At 53.0% G+C, this 17,502-nt stretch overlaps 1 protein-coding gene across 2 annotated transcripts in view; it reads left to right on the forward strand.

Moving 5' to 3' along the window:
* Positions 1–17,502, forward strand: part of LOC144805843 (uncharacterized) — a 205,998-nt gene that overhangs the window by 163,163 nt on the left and 25,333 nt on the right. Inside the window, exon 1 of one of the 2 annotated variants that reach the window (XM_078672321.1) lies at positions 11,712–11,886. The exons of the other annotated variant lie outside the window; for it this stretch is intronic. The gene's annotated coding sequence lies outside the window, so the exon portion shown is untranslated. Of the gene's footprint in view, positions 1–11,711; positions 11,887–17,502 lie in introns of those variants that run through there. 2 annotated transcript variants of the gene reach the window in all.

Below are 17,502 nucleotides of genomic sequence, written 5' to 3' on the forward strand. Positions count from 1 at the left end.
CCTGTGCGATATCTTGATGCAACGCCTCTCGTGTGGTCGTGATGGCCTGCAGGATCTGTTCTAGTTGCCGCTGTTGGAGCCCTGGGGTTTGTGCGCCAGTGGACTCCGAGTCCAGGCCCGTCGAGGTATCTTCCACAGGATCGGGAGGAGGCCCTCCTTTCGTCAGCCTCGGCTTCCCCATGGTTCCGCAGGGTCCCTACGCCTCCCAAGACCGGACGTCCGGTGGTCACACAACGTGCACCCAGTGCCAGGGACAACAGAGGTGCAAGGTCCGCTATCCACACCACACGAGGTCAGGGCCACCAGCCCGCGTCGGCCATCCCGCCACCTGGCCCCCAAATGGTTCAGGAGCAGTGCGCAGTGTCGGAGCCTTCGTCACCTCCAATGACGCCTCCTTCCCTGGGGTATGAAGCTGCCGCGAGGGGAACCGCCAGTCCCAACGCAGGGGTGTCACTAACCCCGCAGGCGGCCTGAGTCCCAGGCGGCTCCGCCTCGTCAGCTCTCTCCCACTCAGCCCCGGCTGGGCTGCACACCGGGCCGACGCCACCCAACACCGGGCAACAGGGTCATCACTCCCGTCGGAGCTCCCCTCACAGGGCAACACAGGGCCCCATTGGCAGCAGAAGTCGGGTCCAGGCCCCTCCGCAGCAGATCTCCGCTGTCTGCCACCCGGGCCGTGGTCAGGCCACCAATCAGTTCGGGCTCAAATAGCGGGTGATTCCGTAGTCCGCAATAAGCCCCTCAGACAGGTCCGGGCCATAGGCACCGCAGCAAGGTCTGGCACGGCATCGGGTGCGGGGGGCCCCCAGTCGGAGGTCTCGACGCGACCTCGGGAGCCAGCCGGTGCCCGCAAAAGGGGCTATCCGGCCACAAAATGGCCACCTCGTTTCCGCGCTGGCCTCCTATGTACGAGAGGCCGGGGATGAGGTGCTGGGACCAGGCCGCACCAAGATAGCCGAGCGGCTGACACCGGGTCCGCAGGGATCTCGCTCCGACCGCAGCGGCGGGCCTTGCCAGACCCCCCGGTCAGCGCCGCAGCATCGCCACAGTGTAGGGGGCCCCTCCAGGTCCCGGGCGCCACCCCTTAGGCAGTGTTTCAGGATAATCCGGCGAGCTCTGAGCTCAAGCAGCCATGCCAGTCGGTGGTCAAGCCATGCCCCTCTCTAAATGAGCGACCCTTGACCCTGATCCAGGCAGGTCACTCCCCACGCCGCACAGCTCTATCTGTCTGTGCCCATGTCCCTGATCTCGCTGCTGCTGCTAGTTCAAGATCCTCCTCCACCCGCAGGCTCCCTCCTGCGCCTCATCCCTGTTGGACCAGTGTTGAGCCGTAAGTATCTGTGTGTTCGCTCGGTTCCTTTTTCCCTGTTATTTGTCTGCTGTTGTATTACTTTTTGCGGTATCTGTTACCCACTGTTGTATTACTTTTTTGTATTCTGCTGCTGTATTATTTTGTGCCAACTGTTGTACTCCTTTTCTTTGTATTCTTTGCTTCTGTTCCCATTTTTCGCTCTGTAGCTCTCCAGCATTCTAGCCTACCTCTCACCTTCCCGCCGATGCGTCCCCTGCTACTCCCTCCCACCTCCCCTTCTAATGGCGGCTGTACCGAAAGCATGCCAAATGCAAACCTACCTGCGCTCGTCCGCGCCAGGACCGCACCCAGCGCCAGACCACCTGGCCACCCCGAACGCCACCACAACGCCAGCACCCTCCATGCACTGAACACCGGCCGATTATACACCTGCTTCCTGGCCACCGCAAAGCGCACCCAAGGGTCCTTCTCCTGCCAGAGCTGCAACTTCACCAGCCTTCAATACGCCACCAACTCAGATGCATACTACTCAACACCCGCTCTGCCCGCAAGCAAGCCATTGAACTCTGGGACCTACCTGACACATTCTCTCCGGACAATACCTTCTTGACGGAGACCAGGATGAACCCCTCCCCTTCACCCGACATCGCCGTAGCCATCCCGGACGGCTACAAGATCACCCGCAGGGACCGTACCAACAGAGAAGGAGGAGGAATCACCATCATCCACAGGATCACCCTCAGAATCTTGACCAGCACCGACGACACTCTCAACGCCGCCGAACACCAGCACTTCCAGATCCACATTGACCCCAATACCAGCATCAGAGGAACCCTCGTCTACAGACCCCCCCGGCCACAGTGCAGCGACTCCATCCCCGACTTCGTCAGCACGCACGCCCTTGCATCCACGGACTACATCCGCCTCGAAGACCTGAACTTCCACCTCAACAGCAGCTCTACCACCCTGCTCGACAACCTCGACAACCTCGGACTCAAACAGCTAGTCACGACTCCTACCCACTCCGACGGACACATGCTCAACAGCATCTTCTCCGCCAGCAACTATGTCACCTTCAACCACACCACCAAACTCCACTGGACCGACCACCGCTGCATCCACTTCACCTTCAAGAAACCCACCATGCACCACCACACACAACGGACCCCACTCTGCAGCTGGAGCAAAAGTCAACAAAGACCAGCTAACCGCCACCCTTGCCCGAAACCCACCAACTGACACCACCGACACCAATGCTAAACAAAACACAATGGTTCAGCACTCCACAGTGAATATTATTGAGCCAATACATTTTGAAGAATTTTTCCTTATTCCCTATTTTTCCTAATACAGAGAATGATTGACCGTTCCAAAATGGCGTCTATAAATCGGACTTAGTTACACGATCATTTCCCTTTGTATACAACGGACATGCCTTGATTCCTAACTTAAAAACGTACTTAATCTTGATGAACCGTTCCCTTTAACCTCTTTAAAAGACATCTATTTTGTATGTCTTAATCGTACTACATGTATATATGTCGACTTCAAGATGGCGACTCTAATCGAGTGGTCTCGTTACCACTTGGAAGTTGATCAATCACAGCTGAGTGCAAATTGCGGGATATTTAAACCCGCGATTATGAGATGAGTGTGTATCGACTTTTCCTGAAAGCGGTGACGTGTGAAGGATGATGACACTATTTTTAAGTAAGTGAGGATCTTAAGGGTGGGGATGTATTTTGACTTCAAACAGGCTCCACTTATAGTAGACTAGTCTTTAACTTTGCCATGAGCATTATATATTAAGAAATAGAACAAATCTTGGGAGCACTTTGCTTCATTGTTGGGTGTCCCTATTGCTTTGGAATCCAACGGTCCTGTTTAAATAATGCCTTCCTTTGGTACACTATTTTTTATCTAGAATTGTCTTTAACGTGCATTTATGTGCAGGCTTGGGGTTACAAATTAGAACCGATGTCACCACGAACAGAGCTTGCTTCACAGCAAAGCGATATGTCTTGGAACACAACTCTGTTAACACTGAGTGTTCCCACTGATTTGGACTCTAGTAGTATCCTTTTATAAGTGGTTGTTTGAGCACGGGCTTCTTATATTTTATGATCGTTTTGTAAGTCGCGGCCATTCTGGAATTGAAAACATGACCGGTGAAATACTAGTTGAGGGCGGTGCGAATTGGTGCACCCGGGGGATCTCCTGCAGCTTGGTTGCCTGAGTTTTGATGCGGGTCCGCCGGCGGCTGTAGAGCATGTAATAGGAGAAGTGTGGCTCAATGGTTAGAGCGGCAGACCCTGATGCAGAGGTCTAGCCCGGGCCAGGGTTCAATTTCCCGCCTCGGCGGGTCTTGGGCTAAAAATTCCACGGACCTGATAATTCTCGCCTCGGTGCCTATTCCAATCATGGAGTCCCACTCTGCAACTCTGGGCAATAGCTTGCTTAATCTCCACAACGGCCCCCACAACGCTAAGGATGCCTGGCAACCAGCTTGGGGGTGCCCAGGAGTGGACACCTCACAGGGAAAGCCAGGATGGGTTCCACAGCGGTATTCGTACAAGCGCCTTGAAACCCTTGCGGGTGAGTAGTGCGCTATACAAGTATCAATTTACGTAATATGCTCTGTGGCCGCTGGTGGGACTCTTGTTTGATCGCGGGTTTCTTGGGCTCTTGGGACTGTCCTTGGATGCTCGGAGGAGCAGTGCACCCTACATCTGGTATTTCCTGCTCCTTATCATTACGTGATGGGTAACAACACACGTTTGGTGATTCGGTCGTTCTCTATGCTTTTAACATAAATATGTGTAGGACGTATAATGCAAACGTCTATACACAGCTTTATTTTTTTATCCTTTTACAAAGGGGGATTACAAGCGCCACAATGACTGGTTGAGAAACCTTGAACAATCCAAGGAACCCATTGTTGCTAAACATATTGAGCGATACAAAAGGGGATGATGGACGGAGCGTTTGAACAAATCAAACACTCACACCCAGTCAAAAGATCTGGGTTTAATCCATCACCGTTCTTTAGCCCACTCTGCCACCCCAGTTCAGACATGGCTATATGCAAATCAGTCTGACCCTGTGCCTCATGGGAACAGTCCAGCCCGAACTGCCAAGCCATGTCTTCCCTGGACCGGAAACAAGCTTCCGAGGACCGGTTTCTGTCATTCCAGCCGTCTTCAGCCCAGCTTGCTTGAATCCAGTGGCAAAGTGAGCAAGGGACTCATGTCTGAGCATATCCTGCCACACTTATGGCGGCCAAAAGAGGTACAAAAGGGGGTGGTGATGGACGGAGCATCTGAATCAATCAAACACTCACCCCCAGTCAACTGATCTGGGTTTAATCCATCACCATTCTTTAGTTCACTCAGCCACCCCAGTTCGGACATGGCTATATGCAAATCAGTCTGACCCTGTGCCTCGTGGGAACAGTCCAGCCCGAACTGCCAAGCCATGTCTTCCCTGGACCGGAAACAAGCATCCTGGGACCAGTTTCGGATTCATAATCCTCATCAGCCAGGCTATCTTGAATCCAGTGGCCAAGTGAACAAGGGACTCGCATCTGAGCATACCCTGCCACACGTAGGGCGAACAAAGCGATACAAAAGGGGATGATGGACGGAGCGTTTGAACAAATCAAACACTCACCCCCAGTCAACTGATCTGGGTTTAATCCATCACCATTATTTAGTTCACTCAGCCACCCCAGTTCAGACATGGCTATATGCAAATCAGTCTGATCCTGTGCCTCGTGGGAACAGTCTAGCCGAACTGCCAAGCCATGTCTTCCCTGGACCGGAAACAAGCATCCTGGGACCGGTTTCGGATTCATAATCCTCATCAGCCAGGCTATCTTGAATCCAGTGGCCAAGTGAACAAGGGACTCATGTCTGGGCATACCCTGCCACACTTAGGGCGAACAAAGCGATACAAAAGGGGATGATGGACGGAGCGTTTGAACAAATCAAACACTCACCCCCAGTCAACTGATCTGGGTTTAATCCATCACAATTCTTTAGTTCCCTCAGCCACCCCAGTTCAGACATGGCTATATGCAAATACATATTGAAGCAAATAATCGAAGGACGTAGAAATAACATATTGACAAGGTATGTAGAAACCTTAGTGTTGAATACTGGGACAATCATAATCTCCATAAAATATCAGTATTAGTAAGAAGAACATTCCTCTCTATACACTAGGTGGCCATCCCGGCACACTTTTGCGTCTCTGAACCATTACATCAGTGAATGCACCTATTGGTCGTTAAAATCAACAGTTGACATCTATTCACTACCTTTGGTAAGCAATGTTTTAAAAATCAGAATAACGTTGAAAATTCTAGGATCAACATAGTATCTACTTGATAAGTAAACATAACATACATATGTATGATTAGCTCCTTCCCATTGGAAATGTAAAGACAAATAAATATGTAAATAGGCTCTCTTTCTCTCCTTCTATTAAATTCTGAAATATCACTGTGTTCTGATGTGTTTTGTTAAACGAATATGAACATGTAAGGAAATTCGTCTAGTGGGTGACTCTAGTCCGCTTACAAAGCAAAAGTCTAAAATTTTTTAACTTGTACTAAGTAATCATGTATTTTGAAGTTATAGTGTATTGAAGTATTAAAATATCTGTTTTTTATCAGTAAATAGTGGTTTGTAATATTTATATTTCTGTATATTTAATTTTGTAGCCCTGAAGAAGTCCTCTGGACGAAACGCGTTGGCTATGCTTTGCATGAAGAAATAAGAATAAAAGAATTTTTCAAGACCTACTGAACGAATTCTTCAAAATTTATTGGCTCAGTATTATTCACTGTGGAGTGCTGAACCATTGTGTTTTGTTGTGAAATTTTGGGTGAATGCCCTGGGAAGCCTAGGGGTATGTGGCTTCAGGTTCTTGGTACCCATACTCATTGTACACAAGAGACCAAATTGTAGATAGGTGCGGTCATATTGCCTTGTACCCTTGATGCTTTTTTGTTGTTTAAACCGACACCAATATTGCTACCCGCAACCTCAGGCAATGGATCGACGACTGTGCCAACACTTTCGCGCCGATCAAGAGACCCTCAAACAGATGCACCAACAGAAAAGCCATCTGGTTCACCGCCAACCTCCAGGCATCCAAGCAGACCTGTTGAAGGCTCGAGATGAAGTGGCACCTCGAATAGACACCGGACAGCAATGCAGCCCAAAAGAGTGCCATCCGCAGACACCACCAACTCATTCGAACGGCCAAAAGGACTTCTTTCAAGGAATGCTTTACAACAACGCACACAACAGCAAAGAGCTCTTCAACATCATGAAGGAACTCTCCAACCCCAGCTCCAACTCCAACAACATCGTGCCATCACAAGACATTTGCTACTCCCTAACCACCTTCTTCCACTGTAAGATCGCAGACATCCACAACAGCTTCAACAACCAGGCCCCCCCAGCAGCCACTGACACCTCCAACTCACCGCCCCCAGCCATACCAACCCCCTGCTCTCCTGTACCCATGTCAACGACGACAACACCATCAAAATCATGAACACCATCCACTCCGGCTTACCATCAGACCCCTGCCCGCACCACATCTTCAACAAAGCAAGATCCACCATTGCACCCCATCTCCGCCAGATCATCAACAACTCCTTCGAGACCACCACCATACCGGAGAGCAGGAAGCACGCAGAGATCAACGCCCTACTCAAGAAATCCAAGGCGAACCCTAAGGACCTCAAATACTTCCGGCCCATCTTCCTACTCCCGTTCCAGGGGAAAGTCATCGTGAAGATTGTCAACAGGCAACTGACCCTCTTCCTCAAGGAGAACAACATCCTGGACCCATCCCTGGATTCCGCAGCAACCACAGCATCGAAACTCCCTTCATCGCCGCCACCGATGAAATCAGGAACCTGCTGGACAATGGAGAAACCGCGGCCCTCATCCTCCTGGACCTTTTGGCCGACTTCAACACCGTCTGCCACCACACCCTGCGCACACGCCTGCACAACGCAGGGATCCGTGACAAAGCCCTGTACTGGACCATCTCCTCCCTCACTGGCAGAACCCAGAGTGTCCGCCTCCCTCCGTTCCGATTTAAAGCCACCAAGATCATCTGCGGCGTACCCCAAGGATCATCCCTCAGCCTGACACTCGTCAACATCTACATGGCACCGCTCACCCACATAGCCCGATCGCATGACCTCAACATCATCTCATATGCCGACAACACCCAGCTGATCATCTCCCTCACCAAGGCCCCCCACCACTGCCAAAACCAACCTCCACGAAGGAATGAAGGCCGTCACCAAATGAATGAAGAACAGCCGCCTGAAACTGAACTCGGACAAGACGGCTGCAGCCCCTCCACCTGGGACGACGCCTGATGGCCGGCCACACTGGGAGCTTCATCGACTCCCACTGACCACGCAAGCAATCTGGGGTCCATCCTGGACTCATCGCTGTCAATGACCCAGCAAGTCAACGCCGTATCCTCCTCCTGCCTCAACACCCTCCGCATGCTCCGCAAGATCTACAGATGGATCCCCACCGGAACCAGAAGGACAGTCACCCAAGCCCTCGTCACCAGCAGGCAGGACTACGCCAACGCCCTCTACGCAGGAACCTCGGCCAAACTCCAGAAACAACTACAACGCATACAAAATGCCTCTGCACACCTCAGCCTCGACATCCCCCACCACAGCCACATCACTTCCCACCTGAGAGACCTGTACTGGCTCCCCATCAACAAGAGGATCACCTTCAAGCTCCTCACCCACGCATACAAGGCACTCCACAACACCGGACCAGCGTACCTCTGCAGACAACTCAGCTTCTACACCCTGAACCGCCAGCTTCACTCCGCTGACCTTGCCCTCGCCCTCGCCACCGTCCCTGTGTGGGTGAAATACCCCCTCCGTCCTCAGACCCCATCCACTGAGGTAGAGACCCCTGTGTGGGTTAAATACCCCCTCTATCCTCAGACCCCATCCACTGAGTGAGAGAACCCTGTGTGGGTGAAATACCCCCTCCGTCCTCAGACCCCCTCCACTGAGTGAGAGACCCCTGTGTGGGTGAAATACCCCCTCCATCAGACCCATCCACTAAGTGAGAGACCCATGTGTGGGTGAAACACCCCCTCAATCCTCAGACCCCCTCCACTGAGTGAGAGACCCCTGTGTGGGTTAAATACCCCCTCCATCCTCAGACCCCATCCACTGAGTGAGAGAACCCTGTGTGGGTGAAATACCCCCTACGTCCTCAGACCCCCTCCACTGAGTGAGAGACCCCTGTGTGGGTGAAATACCCCCTCCATCAGACCCATCCACTAAGTGAGAGACCCATGTGTGGGTGAAACACCCCCTCCATCCTCAGACCCCCTCCACTGAGTGAGAGACCCCTGTGTGGGTGAAATACCCCCTCCACCAGACCCCATCCACTGAGTGAGAGACCCCTGTGTGGGTGAAACACCCCCTCTGTCCTCAGACCCATCCACTAAGTGAGAGACCCCTGTGTGGGTGAAACACCCCCTGTGTCCTCAGACCCATCCACTAATTGAGAGACCCATGTGTGGGTCACACCTGATGGTTCTGTCTCATGACTTTATGTGACTACAACCTGCTTCTTTCCTTGTTTTATGAGTGAGCCTCTGAAGGGGGAGGTGGACAAGAAAGCAGCAGAGAAATGCAAACCCTGATGTGGTGCAAAGCAGCGGGAGAGAGTTGATTGTCGGAGGTAGTCATTGCGGCGAGGTCCGGCCCATACAATTGCTGCTCCCCGAGAGGTATCCGTTTTCTTCAAAGTGTACTTTACATTTTATTAATAGCGCTAGTGCGCTGCCAGTGCTGCCGTTCCTAATACTTTCAGTGCCAGTTTGTGACCTGAGTTGTTTGTACTGAATAGTAAAAGGTTGTGCTGCTTATTCACAGCGAAACCCTCTTCTATGCAGTCCCGGCTATGTTTTTGCTTACTGGAGTGGCATCGTTCAATAAGAATGGAAAATATCTTCAATTTGTAGCGTTCCTTAAAAAGTAAACATGCATTTAATTGCACATTGCCCTTGATTTATGTGTGGTACAACGTTCCCGTTGTGCGCTTTCTTTCCTCATGTAACTATATAGTGTAGGTGTCTTATTCCATTGTTGTAAAGAGAGAGGCCTCATTTGTCACAATTGTCTAAGCTATTCAGCTTAGTTGTGCCAATGTAGCTTTGTTTTTAGACTGAATTAATCTATTTAGTAAACAGGCTCTCTTGGTTTCTTCTACCGAACTTAATTCAGCACAGCTCACGTGCTCAGTATCTATGTTGTAGCTCTCCGTGACAGCAACTTCTGAAAACAAATGTGTGCAGGGCCCTTCTGTTCATCTGGGCAGTGTGCGGGCTCTGCATTCACATCATAATGTTATGCAATTATTTCATGACCTGTTGCAGAGGCCTGCTTGGGAATTGTTTAGCAGTGATACGAGTGTATTTAATACCGAACCTTTCTTGTTTTGAACATACTCCGGTTCTTATCTACATGACTGCGTTTTTGTCTAAACTATTGCATTTTATTTTCCGTGGGCTGTTTCTTTAGTACATTGTGGCGTCTTGAGGTCACCTAAAAGCGATCATGGGAGTTCTGTACTTCGTTTTCATGTTACACCTGACCTAGTGCTGTCATCTGTACTGGATTGTGCACGTGCCCTGCTCTCCACATGCGGCCTAAGCAGAATATTGCCTGTAAGACCTGAACTCTTCTGTTTTTATAAACGCCAAAACAAAAACCTTTTTTGAAAAGCAGTATGTAGACGGAAAAGGGAGAAGTGGTCCCTTAAAAAAAAAAACATGCTTGGACGAGTTACTGTTCACATTTAATGCTTCTAAAAATGATTTCTAAATTACCATGATTGATCATCTGTGTGCAATTTATATCCCATGAAGTTTTAAAACATATGCTTACAAAACGCCCTGGTGTAGCCACACTCAGGGCGGAGCATAAGGGAAGGGGAAAAAATAATAAAATATTGAGAAATGACAAGACACAACACAAATTTAACAAACCAAGTGATAGAACAGTGAATATCACCCTGTGACTGGGAATGGTGATAAGACAAAGTGCATTTAATGGGAAAGTGCTTTAAAACTGGTTTGTGGATACCAATGAAACCTTTATTTATAGGTTCCACAACCAGGTTTAAAAAGAATGAGGATGGGTCGTGTTAGAAGAGAAGACTAGGTTCTCAAAACATTATTAGTTTTTCCCCTTCCCTTATGCTCCGGCCTGAGTGTGGCTACACCAGGGCGTTTTGTAAGCAGACCCGATGATGAAGCATGTCACACGCTTTTGTGTGTGGGTGAGGGCAGTTTTCAAAACAGATTTCTTTTTCCTGTCTCGTGTTGTTACACGTGTACTCTAATCTCTCCACCCCTTCTTGTGTGTATACTTTGCCTTAGGGGGTTCGGGGTGGTGGAGTTGTATAATTTCCTTGACCCTCTCCCCTGTGAATAGTGAGTTTTAAAACATATGCCTTTTGTAGCAGGCCCCCTTTCAGTAACATTCATCTTAGGAGGGGGCTGTAGGTTAGTAAGTTTGCAATTCAGGGGCTTTGTAGAAGCTTGAACGTCTTTCCAAAGATTATTACTGTTTTAAAGGGCGTAGTAATTTCTGATATTTCGCTTTTTCCATGGACTTATGTGTTTGGTTTTATTTTAGGGGGAAAATGTCTCTGTCACTGAGAGCTGCAGTCATGCTTCTGTCTCCGGTTAGTGCCCTTCCTTCCATTTCTGGTGCTTTGCTGCAGTTTGAAGACCTTGTTAGAGTTTCTTGTTGCTGAAATGGGGGTAATTTCTGATATTTATCTGTTACCCTAATCTTTATTACTTGATTTTGCCCGCCGCAAGTCAGTGTCACTCATAGTCATTGAAATTCACTCATAATTTCACTGAAATTATGAAAATGTCACACATAGCAATCTGAAACCTTGGCAGCTATGGTTTGAGGATTCACGGCCCTGTCAAATATAAAGAATCACCCCCAGGAACAGGAACATTAGAAACGCTGCTCAGACTCATTGCATCAGCTGTGTCTACATTGCACACATTGAATGAAATACAAGTCCTCATTTAAATTCACTCCTGAATGCCATGTCTGTTCCTTTGCAGGTGCCAATGCTTGTTTCCCATACAAGACCCTGTCATGGACTGTGTGTGTCCACATCTCCATGACATTTAAATACCCAGGTCTTTACAGTCACCAAAGCTTGTTTCCCTGCTGGAGCCTGGAGGCGGCGGTTCCGTCAGCGGCCACCAGAGGCCGCTCCTCACCTGCTGATGAAACCCACTGAGCTGCACATTGTATGAAGGGAGAAGAGTTTCCTCTTCCGGGTCAGCGGCAGCAGAGACAGCACCAGCAGCGGTGCTGACATCACTTTCGGCCTCTCCTGGTGTGTCCAGCCTGCTGCAGAGGAGGAAGGAGCCCTGTCTGTGCAGCGACCTTCATCTTCAGACCCCCTCAGACCCCAGATCTGCCTCTCCCCAGGAGGAGGAGAGAGCCTGGACAGGTTTCTGCTCAGGTAGGAGAGCTGCTAACTCACTGCAATTTATTAATACATAGATCAGACCCCCCCCCCCGGCATTCAGGAGAGCTCAGCTCTTCCTGCTGCTGAGGCTGAGTGGGGAGCGGAGGAGGAGAGGCCTGTCCAGGGGAGCAGTATCTCTCTTCGGGGCCTGTGCATAGCGCCCCGAGGCTCAGGGCGGAGTCAGAGGCGCTGTATGGGGTGGAATGAACTCTGGGCTCCTCTGTCCTTAATGCCAATCCTTCACCGAGAGGCCTGTCCAGAGGAGGGGCAGAGGCGGAGAGGCCTGTCCAGGGGAAGAAGAGGAAGAGAGGCCTGTCCAGGGGTGCAGCAGAGGTGAGGCCTGTCGTAGGGTGCAGAGGAGGAGAGGCCTGTCCAGGGGTGCAGAGGAGGAGAGGCCTGTCCAGGGGTGCAGAGGAGGTGAGGCCTGTCCAGGGGTCAGAGGAGGTGAGGCCTGTCCAGGGGTGCAGAGGAGGTAAGACCTGTCCAGGGGAGCAGAGGAGGTGAGGCCTGTCCAGGGGGTGCAGAGGAGGAGAGGCCTGTCCAGGGGTGCAGAGGAGGAGAGGCCTGTCCAGGGGTGCAGAGGAGGTGAGGCCTGTCCAGGGGTCAGAGGAGGTGAGGCCAGTCCAGTGAGTGCAGAGGAGGTAAGACCTGTCCAGGGGAGCAGAGGAGGTGAGGCCTGTCCAGGGATGCGTGTAGAGAAGGAGAGGCCTGTCCAGGGGTGCCGAGGAGGAGAGGCTTGTCCAGGGGTGCAGAGGATGCGAGGCCTGTCCAGGGGTGCAGAGGAGGCGAGGCATGTCCAGGGGTGCAGAGGAGGCGAGGCCTGTCCAGGGGTGCAGAGGAGGAAAGGCCTGTCCAGGGGTGCAGAGGAGGAGAGGCCTCTCGAGGGGTGCAGAGGAGGAAAGGCCTGTCCAAGGGGCAGAGGAGGAGAGGCCTGTCCGGGGTGCAGAGGAGGTGAGGCCTGTCCGGTGGTGCAGAAGAGGTGAGGCCTATCCAGGGGAGCAGTGTTTCTCTTCGGGGGACTGTGCATAGCGCCGCCAGGCTCAGGGCAGAGTGGGAGGCGCTGTATGGGGTGGAATGAAGTCTGGGCTTCTCAGTCCTTAATGAGAATCCTTCACCGAGAGCTCCTTGGAGAAGCATTGAGAGGCCTGTCCAGGGGTGCAGAGGAGGTGAGGCTTGTCCAGAGGTACAGAAGAGACGAGGCATGTCCAGAGGTGAAGAGGAGGTGAGGCCTGTCCTGGGGGGTACAGCGGAGGTGAGGCTTGTACAAAGGGTGCAAAGGAGGTGAGGCATGTCCAGAGGAGTTCAGAGGAGGCGAGGCAAGTCTAGGGGTGCAGAGGAGGTGAGGCCTGTCCAGGGATGCAGAGGATGTGAGGCCTGTCCAGGGGTGCAGAGGAGTGAGGCCTGTCCAGGGTGCAGAGGAGGTGAGGCCTGTCCTGGGGGGTACAGCGGAGGTGAGGCTTGTACAAAGGGTGCAAAGGAGGTGAGGCATGTCCTTTTTAGGGGGGTTGCAAAGAAGGTGACGCCTCCCCAGGGGGAGGATAGGAGGTGGCCTGTCCAGGGGGAGTAGAGGAGGTGAGGCCTGTCCAGGGGTGCAGAGGTGATGAGGCCTGCGAAGCTGATGCAGAAGAGTTGAGGCCTGTTCCGCGGGGTGCAGAGGAGGTGTGGCCTGTCCAGGGGTGCAGAGGAGGTAATGCCTGTCCTGAGGGGTGCAGAGGAGATGCCTGTCCAGGGGGAGCAGAGGAGGTGAGGCCTGTCCAGGGGTGCAGAGGAGGTGAGGCTTGTCCAGAGGCACAGAAGAGGAGAGGCATGTCCAGGGGTGCTGAGAAGGTGAGGCCTGTCCTGAGGGGTGCAGGGGAGATGCCTGTCCAGGGGGAGCAGAAGAGGTAAGGCCTGTCCAGGGGTGAAGAGGAGGAGAGGCCTGTCCAGGGGAGCAGAGGAGGTGAGGCCTGTCCAGGGGAGCAGTGTCTCTCTTCGGGGCCTGTGCATAGAGCCCTGAGGCTCAGGGCGGAGTCAGAGGCGCTGTATGGGGGGGAATGAACTCTGGGCTCCTCTGTCCTTAATGAGAATCCTTCACCGAGAGGCCTGTCCAGAGGAGGGGCAGAGGCGGAGAGGCCTGTCCAGGGGAAGAAGAGGAAGAGAGGCCTTGTCCAGGGAGCTGCAGAGGAGGTGAAGCCTGTTCAGGGGGCAGAGGAGGAGAGGCCTATCCAGGGGATGTGGAGGAGCTGAGGCCTGTCCAGGGAACTGTCCAGGGGTGCAGAGGAGGAGAGGCCTGTCCAGAATTCAGAGGAGGAGAGGCCTGTCCAGGGGTGCAGAGGAGGAGAGGCCTGTCCAAAGGTACAGAGGAGGTGAGGCCTGTCCAGGGGTGCAGAGGAGGTGAGGCCTGTCCGTGGAAGCAGTGTCTCTCTGGGGCCTGTGCATAGCGCCCCGAGGCTCAGAGTGGAGTCAGAGGCGCTATATGGGGTGGAATGAACTCTGTGCTCCTCTTTTCTTAATGAGAATCCTTCACTGAGAGGTCAGTCCAAGGGTCCAGAGGAGGTGAGACCTGTCCAGGGTTCAGAAGAGGTGAGGCCTGTCCAGGGGGCAGAGGATGAGAGGCCTATCCAGGGGTGCAGAGGAGGCGAGGCTTGCCCAGGGAGAGGAGGTGAGGCCTGTCCAGGGGTGCAGAGGAGGTGAGGCCTGTCCAGGGGTGCAGAGGAGGTGAGGCTTGTCCAGGGGTGCAGAGGAGGAGAGGCCTGTCCAGCGGTGCAGAGGAGGTGAGGCTTGTCCAGGGGGAGGAGAGGAGGTGAGGCCTGTCAAGGGGTGCCGAGGAGGTGAGGCTTGTCCAGGGTTGCAGAGGAGGTGAGGTCTATCCAGGGGTGCAGAGAAGGTGAGGCCTGTCCAGGGGTGCATAGGAGGTGAAGCCTGTCCAGGGGTGCAGAGGAGCTGAGGCCGGTCCAGGGGTGCAGAGGATGCGAGGCTTGTCCAGGGGAGGAGAGGAGGTGACGCCTGTCCAGTGTTGCAGAGGAGGGAGGCCTGTCCAGGGGTGCAGAGGAGGGGAGGCCTGTCCAGGGGTGCAAAGGAGGAGAGGCCGGTCCAGGGGTGCACAGGAGGCGAGGCCTGTCGAGGGGTGCAGAGGAGGTGAAGCCTGTCCAGGGGTGCAGATAAGGAGAGACCTGTCCAGGGGTGCAGAGGAGGTGAGGTCTATCCAGGGGTGCAGAGGAGGTGAGGCCTGTCCAGGGGTGCATAGGAGGTGAAGCCTGTCCAGGGGTGCAGAGGAGCTGAGGCCGGTCCAGGGGTGCAGAGGATGCGAGGCTTGTCCAGGGGAGGAGAGGAGGTGACGCCTGTCCAGTGTTGCAGAGGAGGGAGGCCTGTCCAGGGGTGCAGAGGAGGGGAGGCCTGTCCAGGGGTGCAAAGGAGGAGAGGCCGGTCCAGGGGTGTAGGCATAGAGGCCTGTCCTGGCTTGTCACATGGGTTCTGTGCGTTTATACAACATAGACTATAGGATTGGTGTCAGACTGATTCTGGACACCTCTATCTGGTATGTTGGCGTGTATACCAGCTAGCTCACAGTGCCAATGGAAACTCCTCTTACCAAGGAGGGAAGAGTTTCTGGCAACTATCAAACATGACAACTCTGATCCTCTCAGATAGATACACAGAATAAACGGTTGGGATGTTTTCAATATGTATTTTATGAACCGTCGTTATTCTAGTGTAAAATAGATGTGCTGAGACAATCAATAGACAGTAGAGGATATACATAACTCGAAGCGCTAGAAATGTAAAAGGATGATAGATTTCTACCATTCTGCTAAAATAATGAATGCATACCAGCATATAAAATACATTACAGTAAAATGCGTACTCCTACGATGTAATCCTAGCTAGATGTACCTAAGTGTACCAAGCACGTATGTAGGTGTTAAGCCAAGAATCCTCCTAGGATAAGTCAAACACCATTACCTGAATTGAGAGAGTGTGGGACCCCCGTTCTGGTCTCGATCTGGACAACCCGCAAGGGATGTTCAGACCACTGCGAGCTGGAGTGTCTGCATGCAGGAACTTCAGCGTATCCCGTTAGTGTGTCGGCATGGAAGTCCTGATCTCTTCTCTCTTAACTCAGTAAGATGTGCTGTATTTATACAGAAATTATCTAGTGTTTCTTTGTCCCTTGTCCCTTGTATTAGCCATTTTTGGGATTTGAGCATGACGTAGGGGATGAACCTTGTACATAGATATTATGTAGGTGGTGTAGCTTCTACCTGGTTTCCAAGAACCCTCATGAATATTCATTCATACTGTATGAGTTCATTGATGAAGTTATAGGAGACTATTGTTCAGGGAAAAACCCTCCTGCTGCACCCAGGACTTGAACTAGGTAAAGGTTCAATCCTAAAAGGTGAAAGTATAGGATATTACCCAGACCTATATATGGGTACCTATATGGAACATAACAGGTCCTCACCAGGCCACGGTTCACATCCTGGTCCTCACAAGGCCCTGGTCCACCAGGCCCCAGGTCATGTCCTGGTCCACCAGGCCCGGCGCACGACCTGGTCCACCAGGCCCGGCTCAAGTCCTGGTCCTCACAAGGCCCCCAGCTCACGTCCTGGTCCTCACCAGGCCCTGGCTCACTTCCTGGTCCTCACAAGGCCCCAGCTCACGTCCTGGTCCACCAGGCCCGGCTCAAGTCCTGGTCCTCACAAGGCCCGAGCTCACGTCCTGGTCTTCACAAGGCCCGACTCACATCCTGGTCCTCACAAGGCCCCGGCTCACGTCCTGGTCCTCCAGGCCCGGCTCAAGTCCTGGTCCTCACAAGGCCCTGGTTCACGTCCTGGTCCACCAGGCCCGGCTCACGACCTGGTCCACCAGGCCCCAGGTCATGTCCTGGTCCTCACAAGGCCCTGGCTCACGTACTGGTCCACCAGGCTCCGGCTCACGTCCTGGTCCTCACAAGGCCCCAGCTCACGTCCTGGTCCTCGCAAGGCCCGAGCTCACGTCCTCGTCTTCACAAGGCCCAAGCTCACGTTCTGGTCCCCACCAGGACCCGGCTCACGTCCTGGTCCTCACAAGGCCCAGATTCACGTCCTGGTCCTCACTAGACCCATGCTCACGTCCTGGTCCTCACCAGGCCCTGGCTCACGTCCTGGTCCTCACAAGGCCCAGCTCATGTTCTGGTCCTCACAAGGCCCAGGCTCACGTCCTGGTCCTCACACGGCCCTGGCTCACGTCCTGGTCCTCACAAGGCTCTGGCTCATGTCCTGGTCCTCACAAGGCCCTGGCTCACGTCCTGGTCCTCACAAGGCCCGGCTCATGTTCTGGTCCTCACAAGGCCCTGGCTCACGTCCTGATCCTCACAAGGCCCAGCTCATGTTCTGGTCCTCACAAGGCCCAGCTCATGTTCTGGTCCTCACAAGGCCCAGGCTCACGTCCTGGTCCTCACAAGGCCCTGGCTCACGTCCTGGTCCTCACAAGGCCCAGCTCATGTTCTGGTCCTCACAAGGCCCTGGCTCACGTCCTGGTCCTCACAAGGCCCTGGCTCACGTTCTGCTCCACACAAGGCCCTGGCTCACGTCCTGGTCCTCACAATGCCCTGGCTCACATCCTGAGACTCACAAGCCCCTGGCTCAT

This window comes from Lissotriton helveticus (assembly GCF_964261635.1).
Source record: "Lissotriton helveticus chromosome 1_1 unlocalized genomic scaffold, aLisHel1.1 SUPER_1_unloc_3, whole genome shotgun sequence".
Classification (NCBI taxonomy): Eukaryota; Metazoa; Chordata; class Amphibia; order Caudata; family Salamandridae; genus Lissotriton; species Lissotriton helveticus.